This window comes from Rhipicephalus microplus, chromosome 1 (genome assembly GCF_043290135.1).
Source record: "Rhipicephalus microplus isolate Deutch F79 chromosome 1, USDA_Rmic, whole genome shotgun sequence".
Lineage (NCBI taxonomy): Eukaryota > Metazoa > Arthropoda > Arachnida > Ixodida > Ixodidae > Rhipicephalus > Rhipicephalus microplus.
The window spans coordinates 162,103,156-162,116,564 of record NC_134700.1 but is presented as its reverse complement, the minus strand read 5'-3'; positions in this window follow the sequence as shown (position 1 = coordinate 162,116,564).

Genomic DNA, 13,409 nt, shown 5'->3' with positions numbered 1-13,409 from the left:
AGCATTTTCGAAACAACTACTGCAAAGACACTTGCTTGACGCCCACTAGGGCATTAATAATAAATTTTTTGGGGTAGAAGCCTGACATTCGCTATGCTATATTTCGTCATTCTTCTGGGAAGCGTGGTATCCGCTAAACACTTGCAAGGAATTTTGTGCCAATTGTTCATGCAGTCGCTGACGACGATGAAGATTTATGGCTGAAGCGGGTATGCGCCCCCGTAACTAGGGGAACAAGAACAAGCTTTTGTAATGGTTTGGAGCATTGGATGTCCCCCTCGTTATGCTATTCGCATTGTGCGACGACTGTTTGTTCTTTTGATGTTTTAAAACGCTTTATAAGTCGTATTAATGCGATTGCTTTCGCGACATCAAGCCTGCCTAAGGCAAGCTTGACAAGTCACAAGCACCGGTGTTGCTCAGTGGTAGAATACCGGGCTGGCACCCGGGTTCAAGCCCCACTGTGTCATTGGTGCTAAATTTTTTTAATTACACGCGATGTGGTTACGGACACCGGCGGCGGCGGACAACTGCGTGTGACCCGAGTTGTGATCTCATAACACATTGGGCTGATATATATATATATATATATATATATATATATATAATATTACGAGCACCTTTTTTAATAACATATTCACAATGCGAAGAACTCGGCGAACAAGATGGCACTAGTCCAGCATCAACCAAAACTGACTTCGTTCTCTTTTTTCATGTAGCCGCTTTGTGACGGCTGTTATCTATCAATATAAACGAAACGTGCAGCTTCTGCATTTAGCCAATAGTAGTGCAGGCTACCGATGGTCTACCCATTACGTCCCACGTGCACGCATAATGAGGCGGAAAAGAACGCCTTGGAGAATGTACCATGTGGAAGAAAGCGCATTCATACACTTAGCGGAACTAAGACGACAGCGGCAATTTTCTAAAAAGGTTTGCTCTTGCACATCAGACTAGGCTTTTTTCCAACCCGGCAGAGATGCCATCGATGAGGTGGAGTTGACACATTGACAATGATGACTGACACCGATACAGCCTTGCTCTTATTATTTCTACGTATTTTCTGGTCGGAAGTGCAGATTTGCACAATCTCGATTTGAACGTCGCTCTCCACCGAGCTATTTTCTAACTACTGGTGATGCGAAAAAACTTCGCCATCAACCCTCCATCTCGTCCAGCGTGGCCACCGCGAAGAAATTGGTCGAGCCCTTTGGCTGAAGCAGTGTCACAACCCCCTGTGGACTACTACCCGAATATGTCGCCAGTATAAGATATATATATGTTCGAGATGAATTCTTTGATCGAGATGAATTGTTTTGAACTGAGTAGACACAGTGCTGGTAGAGCAAAAAAAAAGAGGGAGATATGCTTGTGCACCCGCTTCCAATTCAAACATTATTCGTTGCCAACAACGATAATATTTACCTTTGCTTCAGATGTTCTATTAGTATGACTCAATGCTCAGGCAATCGGACCGACTATTTGTAAAAGAATAGTTCAAAAGATCTCTATACTGTTATTATTTTTCAAACATTGTGCTGCTCAGCCGCATTATATCCGGCTGTTAAAAGAATCGTCCATAAGTATTACCTAAATTAAAAAAATAGCAATTTCTTTAAGATACAAGGGGACAGAATGTGAGTTCTGGCCCCTAACTATGATCTCGCATAACAGTTAAGCCGCAGCAAACAGGTCAAATAGAGTTTCGAAGTACGAGCCTGCTACATATTGCTGCAAGAGGAACGAGGGACTCGATGCGAACAATTTTTTACTCTTCTACAGCCGCCACTCTATTCTACACTCTATTCTTTTGCCGCCAACACGGCTTGGCATTACCCCCTTTCTCCAAAGAATAAATAAGCATCATTTGAATGCCCCTAAAATACTGGAAGGTGTCCAAAAATGTTTGTGTACGTTGAGAAGCACAAGGGCGATATAAAAAGAAACAAGAAAAAATGCACAATAGTCCTAAAGGTAAGTTCCTCATCACCACGTTCGTGACTTGCAGTCAACGCGAATGAAGCGGATTCATCCTGGAGACGTGAACTACATCCAAAGAGCTTAGCCTACGAGAAAAAATGCAATGTTTATGCTGGCACAACATCGTGGTTAACTTCACCATGGCGATGGACAACTCGTTAGGGTCCGAAGTAATGGTGGGTTTCGACATACAATTTCCATGAGCGCCTACGTCGACGTATGGGAGTAGTCCCTAAAGCGTGACTGGAGACTGGGGAGCTTTACCCCCTTGGGGGTACCAATCGCCTAACTGGCGATTGGCGCCTAGGCGACTATAGTCACGTCGGTGCCACAGCTATTCTCAGTCAAGATCGCCGTGACCAAAAGAAAGGGGTCTAAATTACATGCCTCCAAGTAATCTTTGTTGGTGCGTTTCGCGAAATACCTGTATGCGCTACTGAAGTTCGTTAGTAAAAGCGTAGCCTGGCCACGTCAGAGTTGAATGAGACTTCTAACCTCTCTTTTTCTGCCCCCAAGACAGCGTGGCAATATGAACAGTCGAGGAACATATGCAGGCAAATAATGATGTTCATCAAATGGTCATGTAAAACATAACGTGAACAAAATAAACTTCTGCGTCAGACTGAACTGTAAGTGAATAGGCAGAATGCAACGTTTTCCAGACAGTAAAACAAGCCGCAAATCAAGGAACATAAATGGTGGCTCAGCAGTTCAGAAACACCCAAGGTATTTAATTTAGGGAGGACACTAACTCAAATCGAGAGACTGCTGGCGCCATCCCTTCTTTTCTCGCAGAAAACGCAACTAATTCCGTGCGCACGCATGCAAAGGCTGCATGCAAGTATGTACTCCAAAGTAATGGCAGAGCGGACAAGCTTTAATTTATGCATTCTAGCAGCGCCTAAAAAAAGCGTGTAAACACGAAGAAGAAATGCATGACATAAGCCTTTGTTAGGTGCATTTTTTATGTGTTCTTTTATGTGCGGCTACAACACGTGCATGGCAGAATAAAGATACTGCTCATAAGACAGCCGTAAGCCTTGTTTAGAAGGACTTTACGTGACAAAATGTAAATGAAAGCGCATGAACCGTCAACCCCTCAACCCATGCATATATAGACACATTTTTGAATCACGTGGCTTAAGTATGACTCCATTCAAAGTGTGAGAAACGCAACTGTTTTTCAAGATTGCGAGATGCCTAGAAAACTTGTACACTAAACAACCTGTCATACCTAGCAAACGAGCTCATTGCATTGCCTAATTGCTCTCAAATATTTAAAAAAAGGATTTTGAAGGTCTCACCAAGACCACGTGGCAGCGGTGACCGTTTCACTCTAGGGCATTATAGTTAATGCTTAAATGAAAACATTAGGTGTAATATATGGGTGCCCATAATGTCCACCGCTTCACGTCTTGTCATAGCGGTTAGAATAAGAGCCTAATTCTTCAACGCAAAGTACTAATGCTTAAGGAAACAAAGAATGTACCAAATCTTCCTAGTCCTGTCGGAGCGCTAAAATGAAAGTTTTTTTTATGAATCCGTTAGACAGGGTGCGGAGATATAGAAAGCAGCTTCCGTTTCCAATCGGTAATTATCATCATCATTACATTCAACCACTGCCGGGCAAAGACTTCTCGCATGTTGCGCCAATCAGCCTAATCTTGTGCTTTCTGCTGCCACGTTATACTTGCAAACCATTCAAATATGTCCACTTAATTTCTTGTTCCTCCTTTCACTCGGTTGCCTTCTCTTGAAATCCAGTCAGTTACCCTCATGACCAACGCTTATACTGCCTACTCACTACTTGCCATGTCCATATCTATTCATTCTTCTTTATTTCAACTATGATGTGCCTAACGCTAGGTTCGTTCCCTAATATTTATTTACAGTAGCTCTAACAAACCACAACTTCGAAAGATTCTTATCTCCGAAGGCAAAATTGAGATATAAAAAAGTTTCGCCACATGGAGTCTCGCGTTGTAGGTTGCCGAGTATCTTATTCGTGTAGTTTTCTACGGCGCAGTGTGATATGTAGCCTTAACCAATCACATGTCTAAAAGAATCTCATCCCCGAAGAGAAAATTCGTCTTGTGAGGCGCCAACTTCATCCTCTCCAACTTCTGCTTCGCTTCCCGAATGCTTGCACTCAGCCCATGCTTTTCTGCTGTGCCGATTGGACATCTCGCATGGAATGCAATAACACGGATGGGCCATTGAAAAGGCAGAGAGTGAGAGAGAGAAATAAATAAAAAATAAAGATAGAAATACAGAAAATGGAATAGAAAGAGACACAGAGAGGTAGAAAAAAAGGGAGCAAGATAAAAAACAAATGCAGAAAAAATAAATAGAAAGAAACAACGACAAAATGCAGAAAAAATGATAGAAAGAGAAAGAAAGAGTAAAATAAAGGCAGACAAGAAAGGCCGCCAAGCATAGCCAAGATGCGAGGAAGGCAGTTCAGGCTGTTTCCTTCCGGCGTAGATGAGAAAGAAAAACAGATCCCCCGCCGCATGATTTCTTTCCTCCGATGTTCTGTTAAACTGAGCGAACGTTTCCTAAAAACTATAACATCCAATGCCGCATATTATGGGCCATCTGATGGATGACCGCGCAACTTTGAAACAGCAGAGAGAAATAAAGATGGCCGAAAGCGACGCGGGCATGTGGTTAACACGGTTAAAACAGATTTATTCCGCGGGTATTCTACGAACGTAATTATGCAATGATATTCGAAAACATAATTTTAATGGAGCCATGAGTGGTGCAAAGGCGCCTACTATAGGTAAAAAGCGATAGAGGCAGTGATTACTTTGAAGCATCAAACCTTATAGAAATGATGAGTTGAGCAAATAGCTTCCATGCAAAATGCAGTTTCCAACTGTAATCGGGTCGAATGTATAGAAAAGTAATGCTCGCATAAAACTTGTTTTTTTACGACAGTATAAGGTAATAGTTGTATTAGGCACATTATGTTCATATTTTATGGACGCAGATGAAATCACCAATCGTGTGCCACCATACAGAATATTTTTCATTGCCTGTAAAATTAACTTAAAAGCCTAAAAATTCCATTTCATAGTGCGTTCAACCATGGCTTTCTCGCTCTAAGCTACCATTCAGAAATCAGGTGTATCAACAGCTTTTCATTTTTTTTGGTTAATGATGCAGACCTAGCCTGCTATCAGCAACGATTAACACTATTCTCATGTCAAGAGAATGATGCCAGATACCTCTTGGGCAGACGGAATGTGAACTGTCCCGCCACCCTGCGCGCTGCCCACGCTGTTATTTCAAAAGGTTCATGTTTAAACTCAATTTCAATAAATTTTCATATAAAATGAAGGAAGCCCCGAACGAAAAATTTTGATTCCCACTTGACAAAAATTCAGGCCTTCTATACAAGGCATACAGAAAAGAGAGATAATACACAAAAGTACATGTAGAATATTTATTATCCCAGGAAGTGCAGAAATCGGCATGTAAAAAATAAATATACCTGCTCTGATCGGTACACACATAAAGAAAAAACAAAAAAATACAAATATAGCTTTGAAACACGAAAAAAGAAAAACAGTTCGTGAAATTTGCTCCACATTTTTTTTAAAGTTATCCGTCAGTGTTACACCAGTAACACAAGCAGGTAAAAAACAGTGACATGATATGAAGCATTTGACGCCATTATTTGTTATTTTGTTGCAACTCACTTGCGTAGATAAGTTTTCTTATTTTCATTGTTTGTTGGGAGAACATATTTAACAATACGCGAAGGATATATCGAATGATTTACTCACCGTACTTGTTTTTTTTTAAATGATACTTGCTGGAGTTCATTCTCACGCGGATCATGCAGGGGTGTTCTGTTTTTAACTAAGCTAGGGCAAGTAATATTTGTTCATTATTCCTTGAACACTGTATCTAGTAGACACGGTGCACGAGTAAAGACTCAGCATGGAGGTAAAATGTAACCTGGTGAACAATTCCTTCGTATGAGCATCGTATGGTAGGCCGGCTCTTTGTTGAATAGCCTTTTTTTCAGGGGGGACGACGACGAAGTGATTCTCTCACAGAACGCTTGTGCCCGTGTCTCAGTATTTTCAATTTGTTTTCCTGCAAATCCTGAGAGCTGCCGCTCCCTCCTTTGCGGTGATGCTTCAGGACACACCTGAGAATGTTCCAGGCGTGCAACCGTCGCGCCGGACTTCGTCGTCCAGGAAGCGCAGCAACGCTTCGAGCGACACTGACAGTGAGGCAACCGATTTGTACTCGGACGGCTTTGAGTCATCGGATGACAACTTCACGGTCATCATGAATCGGTCTACAAAACGAAGACCGCTGCGGACGGCATCGTCGGCAAGTGCCTCCACCGTTAAGACTGCACCACAGCGGTGGCCGCACACCATGCTGTTTATGCCCGAAGACCCTGCATTTAACTTGCGACTCCTGAACAGGCAAGTTCTTTCTGTGCTTCTCGGGGAAACCGCGCCGAATGAGATCAAAGACGTGAGGATCAATGCACGAAAGAATGTCCTTGCTGTAGACGTTATGCACCGTAGCGCACTGCAAAGCCTTCGGCACATAACAGAAATCGGCAACGTGAAAGTTCGGCCAATGGTCGCTACAGGTTGTAATGGCACTGTAGGCGTTATTTATGATGTGGATCTTTCCATCTCAGCTAATGACCTGCCAATACTAATAAAGCCAGCGACTGAAGGCACCCGCATCATGCACATTACCAGACTTGGCAACTCACGCTGCTTGAGGCTTGTGTTCGAGGGAGACAGCCTTCCCTCGTATGTCAAAGTTGGTCATGTTCGCCACTCAGTGCGTCCTTACATACCGAAGCCACTGCAATGCTACAAGTGCTTCAAGATGGGACACGTAAAAGGTGTCTGTGAGAACAAAGTTGTATGTCCGCGGTGCGCTGAGTCTCACTCAAAAGACGCCGCTGCAGTGTTACCATGCTACGATGTCCAAACTGCCACGGCGCTCATGAGGCCTCATCCAAAGATTGCCCGCGGGTGCGAAACGAGCACGCGGTACTCAGGCGTATGGTGCGGGACAATTCAACGCATAGGGAAGCTGCCGCTACACTACGCCGACGACGGCGTCGTGGGCGAAGACCATCACGAAAAAACGGCTCTACCGATAGAGAGATGTCATCTTCTATCAAAGAGGCTGACCCACAAACACCGAGCTCACTGAAGACGGATACTGCCAAACAGAAGAAAGGGACAGCAGTCGCACATTCCGAACAGTGGCCCTCTCTTCCACGAAGTCAACCTACTTCGGAGCTGCATCAAATCCCGCCGCCCTCGACGACCCCTCAAACCAGTGATACGATGAATGAAGATCAAGTGATAAGCTTGCTGCAATCGCTGATGAGTACCATGCGTGTCCTACTGAGTAATATGAAGACTTAGGCTGCGCAGACCGCACTGCATGTGCTGGACACCCTGAGTCCGGTGCTTGCAGCTCTAAGGTAAAACCATGGCCAGCGAGGCACCGTCGTTTCGAGCGGAAGTCAAGAATGCATCTGTCTTTCAGTGGAACGCCAGAGGACTGAAGTCGCGCATGTCTGACTTTAGACAATTTGTATTTGTGAACCGCTTCCCCATTATCGTGATTTGTGAACCCAACCTGTGTGCTTCAATCAAGCTGTCAGGAGATGAGTGCTTTATGTCCTCCACTCACAGAGACTGCAGCAAAGTTATTGTATTCATGCGCCATGACCTCACTTACGTTCACCACAAAGTCTCGCCTGATGAAGAGAATCAGTATGTGTGCCTTACTGTGAAAAAGGATAAGGTTGCTTTCACGATTATCGAAGCTTACTTATCTCCATCAAGCCGCCTTGACTGCGAGCGCTTACGCGGTATTCTGACATCGACTCCAAGGCCATGGGTGATCACTGGCGACTTCAATGCCCACCATTTCCTATGGGGAAGCTCCAGGAACAACTCTAGAGGAAGAAAATTGGTTTCCTTAGCCTCGGAGTACGAACTCTGCGTTTGTAACGATGGAAGCCCTACATATTTACGCGGATCAGCCTATAGCAGCTGCCTGGACCTTACATTGGTTTCTCGTTCACTTACCAGGAAAGTGCACTGGTTTTCGGATCTGGAAACGCGGGGCAGCGACCGTATACCAACTTACCTGTGTATAGAAGGTTTCACTAGCTCCCAGTCCTCAAGAGGCCTCAAGTACACCGATTGGCCGAAATTCAAAATGTTAATCGAAGAATGCTGTACCGACGGCTCATCATATAACCTAGAGGACTCGATAAAGGATGCCCTGCAGAATACCACGCATACACGTTTGACTAGTCACAAGCGCACCGATTTCGACATCGAGCTTGAGAAACTTCGCGCAATACGGCGTCGTGCAGAACGAAGGTACCGACGGACGAAGTGCATAGATGATTTGAGGCTGGCTAGACGCATTCAAAAGAAACTGCAGCGGCACATGGATAAACTGGCTAGGCGACGTTGGACATCCTTTTGCGAGTCGTTGGATCCACGAAAGCCGCTATCACTGATATGGCGAACTGTCCGGGGTCTTAGCACAACCTTGGGTCAGCGACACCCGTTTACATCTCTGGCACTTCACCTTCGATGCAGAGAGATTGACGTCGCAGAATCGTTCTGTAGAAGAATGGCCGGTGATTTCAATTTCACAGTATCAAGAACGAGAACATTTGACAACCCACCACCCTCACGTGATCTCCGTATGGAATGCCAGTTTTCTATGGATGAGCTAGAGGCGGCACTGGCTCTGTGCAGACGTTCTTCAGCACCCGGACCTGACGGCATTACCTATCGTGCCCTTTGCAATCTTGGAGAAGAAGCTCGGAAGGCACTCTTACGCCTATACAACGACTCCTGGCAGACTGGTACGGTTCCCCAGGCATGGAAGTCAAGTCGCCTCATTCCACTTCTAAAGGCTGGTAAATCTCCTTTGGATATTGCCTCATACCGTCCTATCGCACTTGCGAGTTGTGTGGGAAAAACGATGGAAGGAATGATTCTAACATGAATGGAGTGGTATTTAGAGCACTATGAAATCTATCCAGTATCCATGACTGGATTCAGGCGCGGCCATTCGTCAATCGACAATGTTGTTGATCTGGTGACATATGTTCAACACCAGAAAGCCTGTAAGAGACTGTGCGCCGCCCTGTTTCTAGACGTTAAGGGGGCTTACGACAATGTCACTCATGAAGCCATCCTTAGAGCTTTGGAAACAGTAGGTCTTGGTGGCAAGATATATATGTGGGTGTACAGCTACTTACAGCTGAGATCTTTTTACGTGATGACAGCGAATGGCCCAACACCTGATTATTACAGCAGCCGAGGAGTTCCTCAGGGAGGAGTGCAAAGCCCTACCCTTTTCAACCTAACTCTCATTGGTCTAGTCGAGCAGCTACCTAGCACTGTAGAACTTTCTGTCTATGCTGATGACATCTGCATATGGACATCAGGTGTGACAAGGCCTCAGCTTTGCGCCCGCCTTCAGAAGGCTGCTACAACGACGTCATGCTATCTTCGTAAACAAGGCCTCGAGGTGTCCTGCGGAAAATGTGCAGTGGTAGCGTTCACGCGGAAACCAATGTCTGCTTACAATATATCGATTAATGAAGAATACATATCGTTCAGCAGAAGCCACAGGTTCTTGGGAGTCATAATAGATAGAAACCTGTCATGGACTCCACACGTGAACTATGTGAAGAAGCGGCTGATCGCAACATGCCACATGTTCAAATTCCTTGCAGGAAAGAATTGGGGAGTGCCCATACCATCCATGCTACAACTGTACAGAGTGCTGTTGATCGGATTCTTATGGTACAGCTTACCTGCAATATCTAACACCGGCAAGACCAACCTGCACACAATTCAGAGCATTCAGGCCCAAGCACTTAAGATGTGCCTTGGATTACCCCGCAGTGCTTCAACGGCTGAAACCATTGCCATCGCTCAAGATCACTCGATAAATACGCATATTATTACCGAGACAATGCGCATGCACCTCAGGCATTATGCCAGGACCCCTTCTCACCACCTGGCGAGCCTAGCTGCTGAAACGCCCCGCACGACATACGGCACTATTGTCTACAAGCATCGTTCATCGTTTGCTGAGACATACGCACCTGCATCAAAGCCACTGCTTCCTCCTTGAAGCTTGAGCCGGCCGCGAGTTCATTTAATGATTCCAGGACTGAGGAGAAAATCGGACTTACCGACACATGCCGTGAAATAACTGAGTCTATTCCTACTGGAACAAAACTACAGTAACCACGTGCACATTTACACCGATGGCTCCACTACGCCGTCTAGTTCAGGTGGAGCAGTGGTTATACCATCGCAAGGGGTAACTTGGTATTTTAAGACTTCACATGTGACAACTTCTACGACGGCAGAACTCGAGGCTCTGCGCAATGCACTGGAACACATCAATTCAGAAGAAAGACCAGGTAAATGGGCTGTGTTTTCTGACTCAATACCAGCGTTACAGTGCCTGATATCAGTTCTCCGTCGCGGATGCCACGACCAGTTGTCCTACCAAACCGTGAAACTTCACCACTTATTAATACAAAAAGGCCATGACATCGTCTTTCAGTGGTTACCTGGGCATAGTGGTATAGACGGCAATGATTCTGCAGATCATGCGGCTCGCAAGTCACATAAAGAAGCGAACAGCGTTCCGATTCCGCTTTCAAGAGCGGATGCGGCGAGGCAGATTCATCAACTGGCCCGCAGTCTCACACTGTCTGAGTGAAACACACCAAGCATACGACGTACAAGACTGCACGAGCTCGACCCTTCACTACAACTCCGGCCTCCACCCGGCCTACATCGACGTGCAGCTTCGCTTCTCTATCGCCTTTGGCTGAGAGTTGCTTTCACGAAAGCTTATACCACGTTAATCGGAATTACTGACAGTGCGGCGTGCGATGTTTGCGGCACCGACGAAAATATCGAACACCTGCTGTGCCATTGTCCTCGATTTGCCTCAGATAGACAAGTACTTGCCAACGCAATGCGGCGACTGGATGATCGGCCTCTTTCCGTGCTGGTGCTATTACAGCAACGTCCACATGCCTCGACAGCCCACAAGGCAGTGAAAGCCCTGCTGTGTTTCCTGAGAAAGACAGGCTTGTGTGAACGCCTCTGACATGCAGTAGAGTTCTACACGCTGCAGTGAAATTACTGTCAGTCTCTCCCCCACCCTTTTTTTTCTTTTCCCTCTCTTCTCTCTTCCTCGTCTTTCTTGTCCCCTTCCCTAATCCCCCAGTGTAGGGTAGCCAACCGGATGTCTTTCTGGTTAACCTCCCTGCCTTCTCCCTTTTTGTTGCTTCCTCCTCCTCCCTTTTTTTCAGGTGTCTGCAGGGGATATATATCGAATGAAGTGGTTATGACGCAGATTAGAAAGCAGCAAATAAAATACATAAATATAAATTTTTAAATAAAACAGTATAAATTTTAATGGTTGTATATGACGCTAGAAGTGTACGTAGTTTGGCAATGTCGCCAAGACACGTAGAAAGTTGTTTGGTCATATATGGTAATGGAACATATGGAACATATTGTAATGGAAGCATACACCCATTGTTTTAGATGCGGAGCATCTAATACTCGAGGCTTGTAGTGCGGCGCTGTCCGCAAGCTTCCTCCTCCTTCTTCCACCATCTGTGCATCCCTTCCTCCTCTACACACTGCGCGCGCTTCACTCCTCCACCATCTGTGCACCCTTCCTCCTCTACACACCGCGTTCGACATCTACAATTCTCCTAATTCTCCAGTGGACGCGCATGCGCCGTCGCGCTTCGAGAACATTCAACAGCTGACAGTGCATGTGCCGTCACGCTGTATATATACTCAAGGTCGGCGCTCACTCGCTCAGTTGCCGCTCGTCGGTTGGTTTGTACGGCGCGTCGACGTCCAAGGTCGCGGTGAAAAAAATTCCAACGAATCCACAAACACAATGATCGACCAGCGCCGCCCTTTCGCATACGTGTGTACGTGTTCACTCATTTAACACCCCCTCCTACAACCAGGTTAACCAATTTAGCCATCGACCCAAGTAAGTCGCAATTTAACACCCCATGTCACAATCACGTTAACCAATTTAGCCATCGACCCAAGTAAGTCGCACTTTAACACCCCGTTAACCAATTATATGCTCCGCATCCTCCTCAGTGTTCCCCCGAGGGAAGCTGCGGGCAATTTTTTTATGCAATGTGCATTATCAATAGCTGACTTACCAAGAATGATTGCGTGTGTCATTTCGCGTCGAAAATGTTTTGGTGAGAAAAGTACTGCTTATGTTTTAGTGAAAATAAAATCTAAAGAAGTAAGAACACTCCTTGTGCCTAAATTAAACTTTCAAGGCGCCTATTGACAACTGACTGGATAATTTCGAGCTCTCTGTTAGTAAAAAAAACTTGGCAGGTCCAACGTACAGTGGGAATCGATGAGTTGCGAAGCATGAATGAGAAATGTTATTATGTCACTTTTAAATCAGCACAACGTTACGAGGTGGAGGTAAATGATGCCGTACATGACTTCCGTGTCATTATTATTATGGTTTGTTCCGTCGTTTACCTTCGTCATCTAGCCACGTCACATGATACCAAACTTAGTATATGTGGAGCTAGCGAAACGGCCGCGAGCACGCTATGAGCGTGGGATGTTGACATTTTCGTACATGACACGCGTGTCATGATTATCACGTTTGCACCAGTCATATATTTCGTCATCCACGGACGTCGCGTAACACGAAATTTGGTATATGATAAGCTTGCAGAACGGCCGCGAACGCATCATGAAGGGCCCCATATACTCCTATGTAGCGTTAACGCGCGCGCACGCTGGGTACAGCGATGCTATACGTTAGCAAAACGCGAGCACTCTCTATAGTCTGACGTCAGGTGCGACCAGCGTCCGTCTGCGCGGCCCGACGGAGACCGGCGTGAAACGCGACATGCTGCATTTCCTGATGCCATAGAATAACATTACTCCATGCAAAGGCGTTACCCAGACAACACTGCGTCTCCCTCTTATCGCGATGGAGGGACGCCGGACGCGCTCAAACGCGCATGCGTCAAAGCAACGTAGCGCAGCGCGCGCCTGCGAGTATATGGCAGGACTGGCGCCTGGCGTAGCAACGCCGGCGTGAGGCGACGAAATGAACGCCGGCGAGCACGCGCACCGCGTCATGTGGAAATGTATTGGTGCCTTGACTGGTTCATAGGGTCGTGTTCTCACATGACTCACATCTCAAAAAACTATTATGTTTGCACCAGTCACATACCTTCATCATCCATTGGCGTCACGTTATACCGAATTTGGCATATGTGAAGCTAGCGAAACGGCTGCGAACGTATCATGAGTGTGGCATGTAGTCATGTTGTTACGTGACATGCTTCTCAT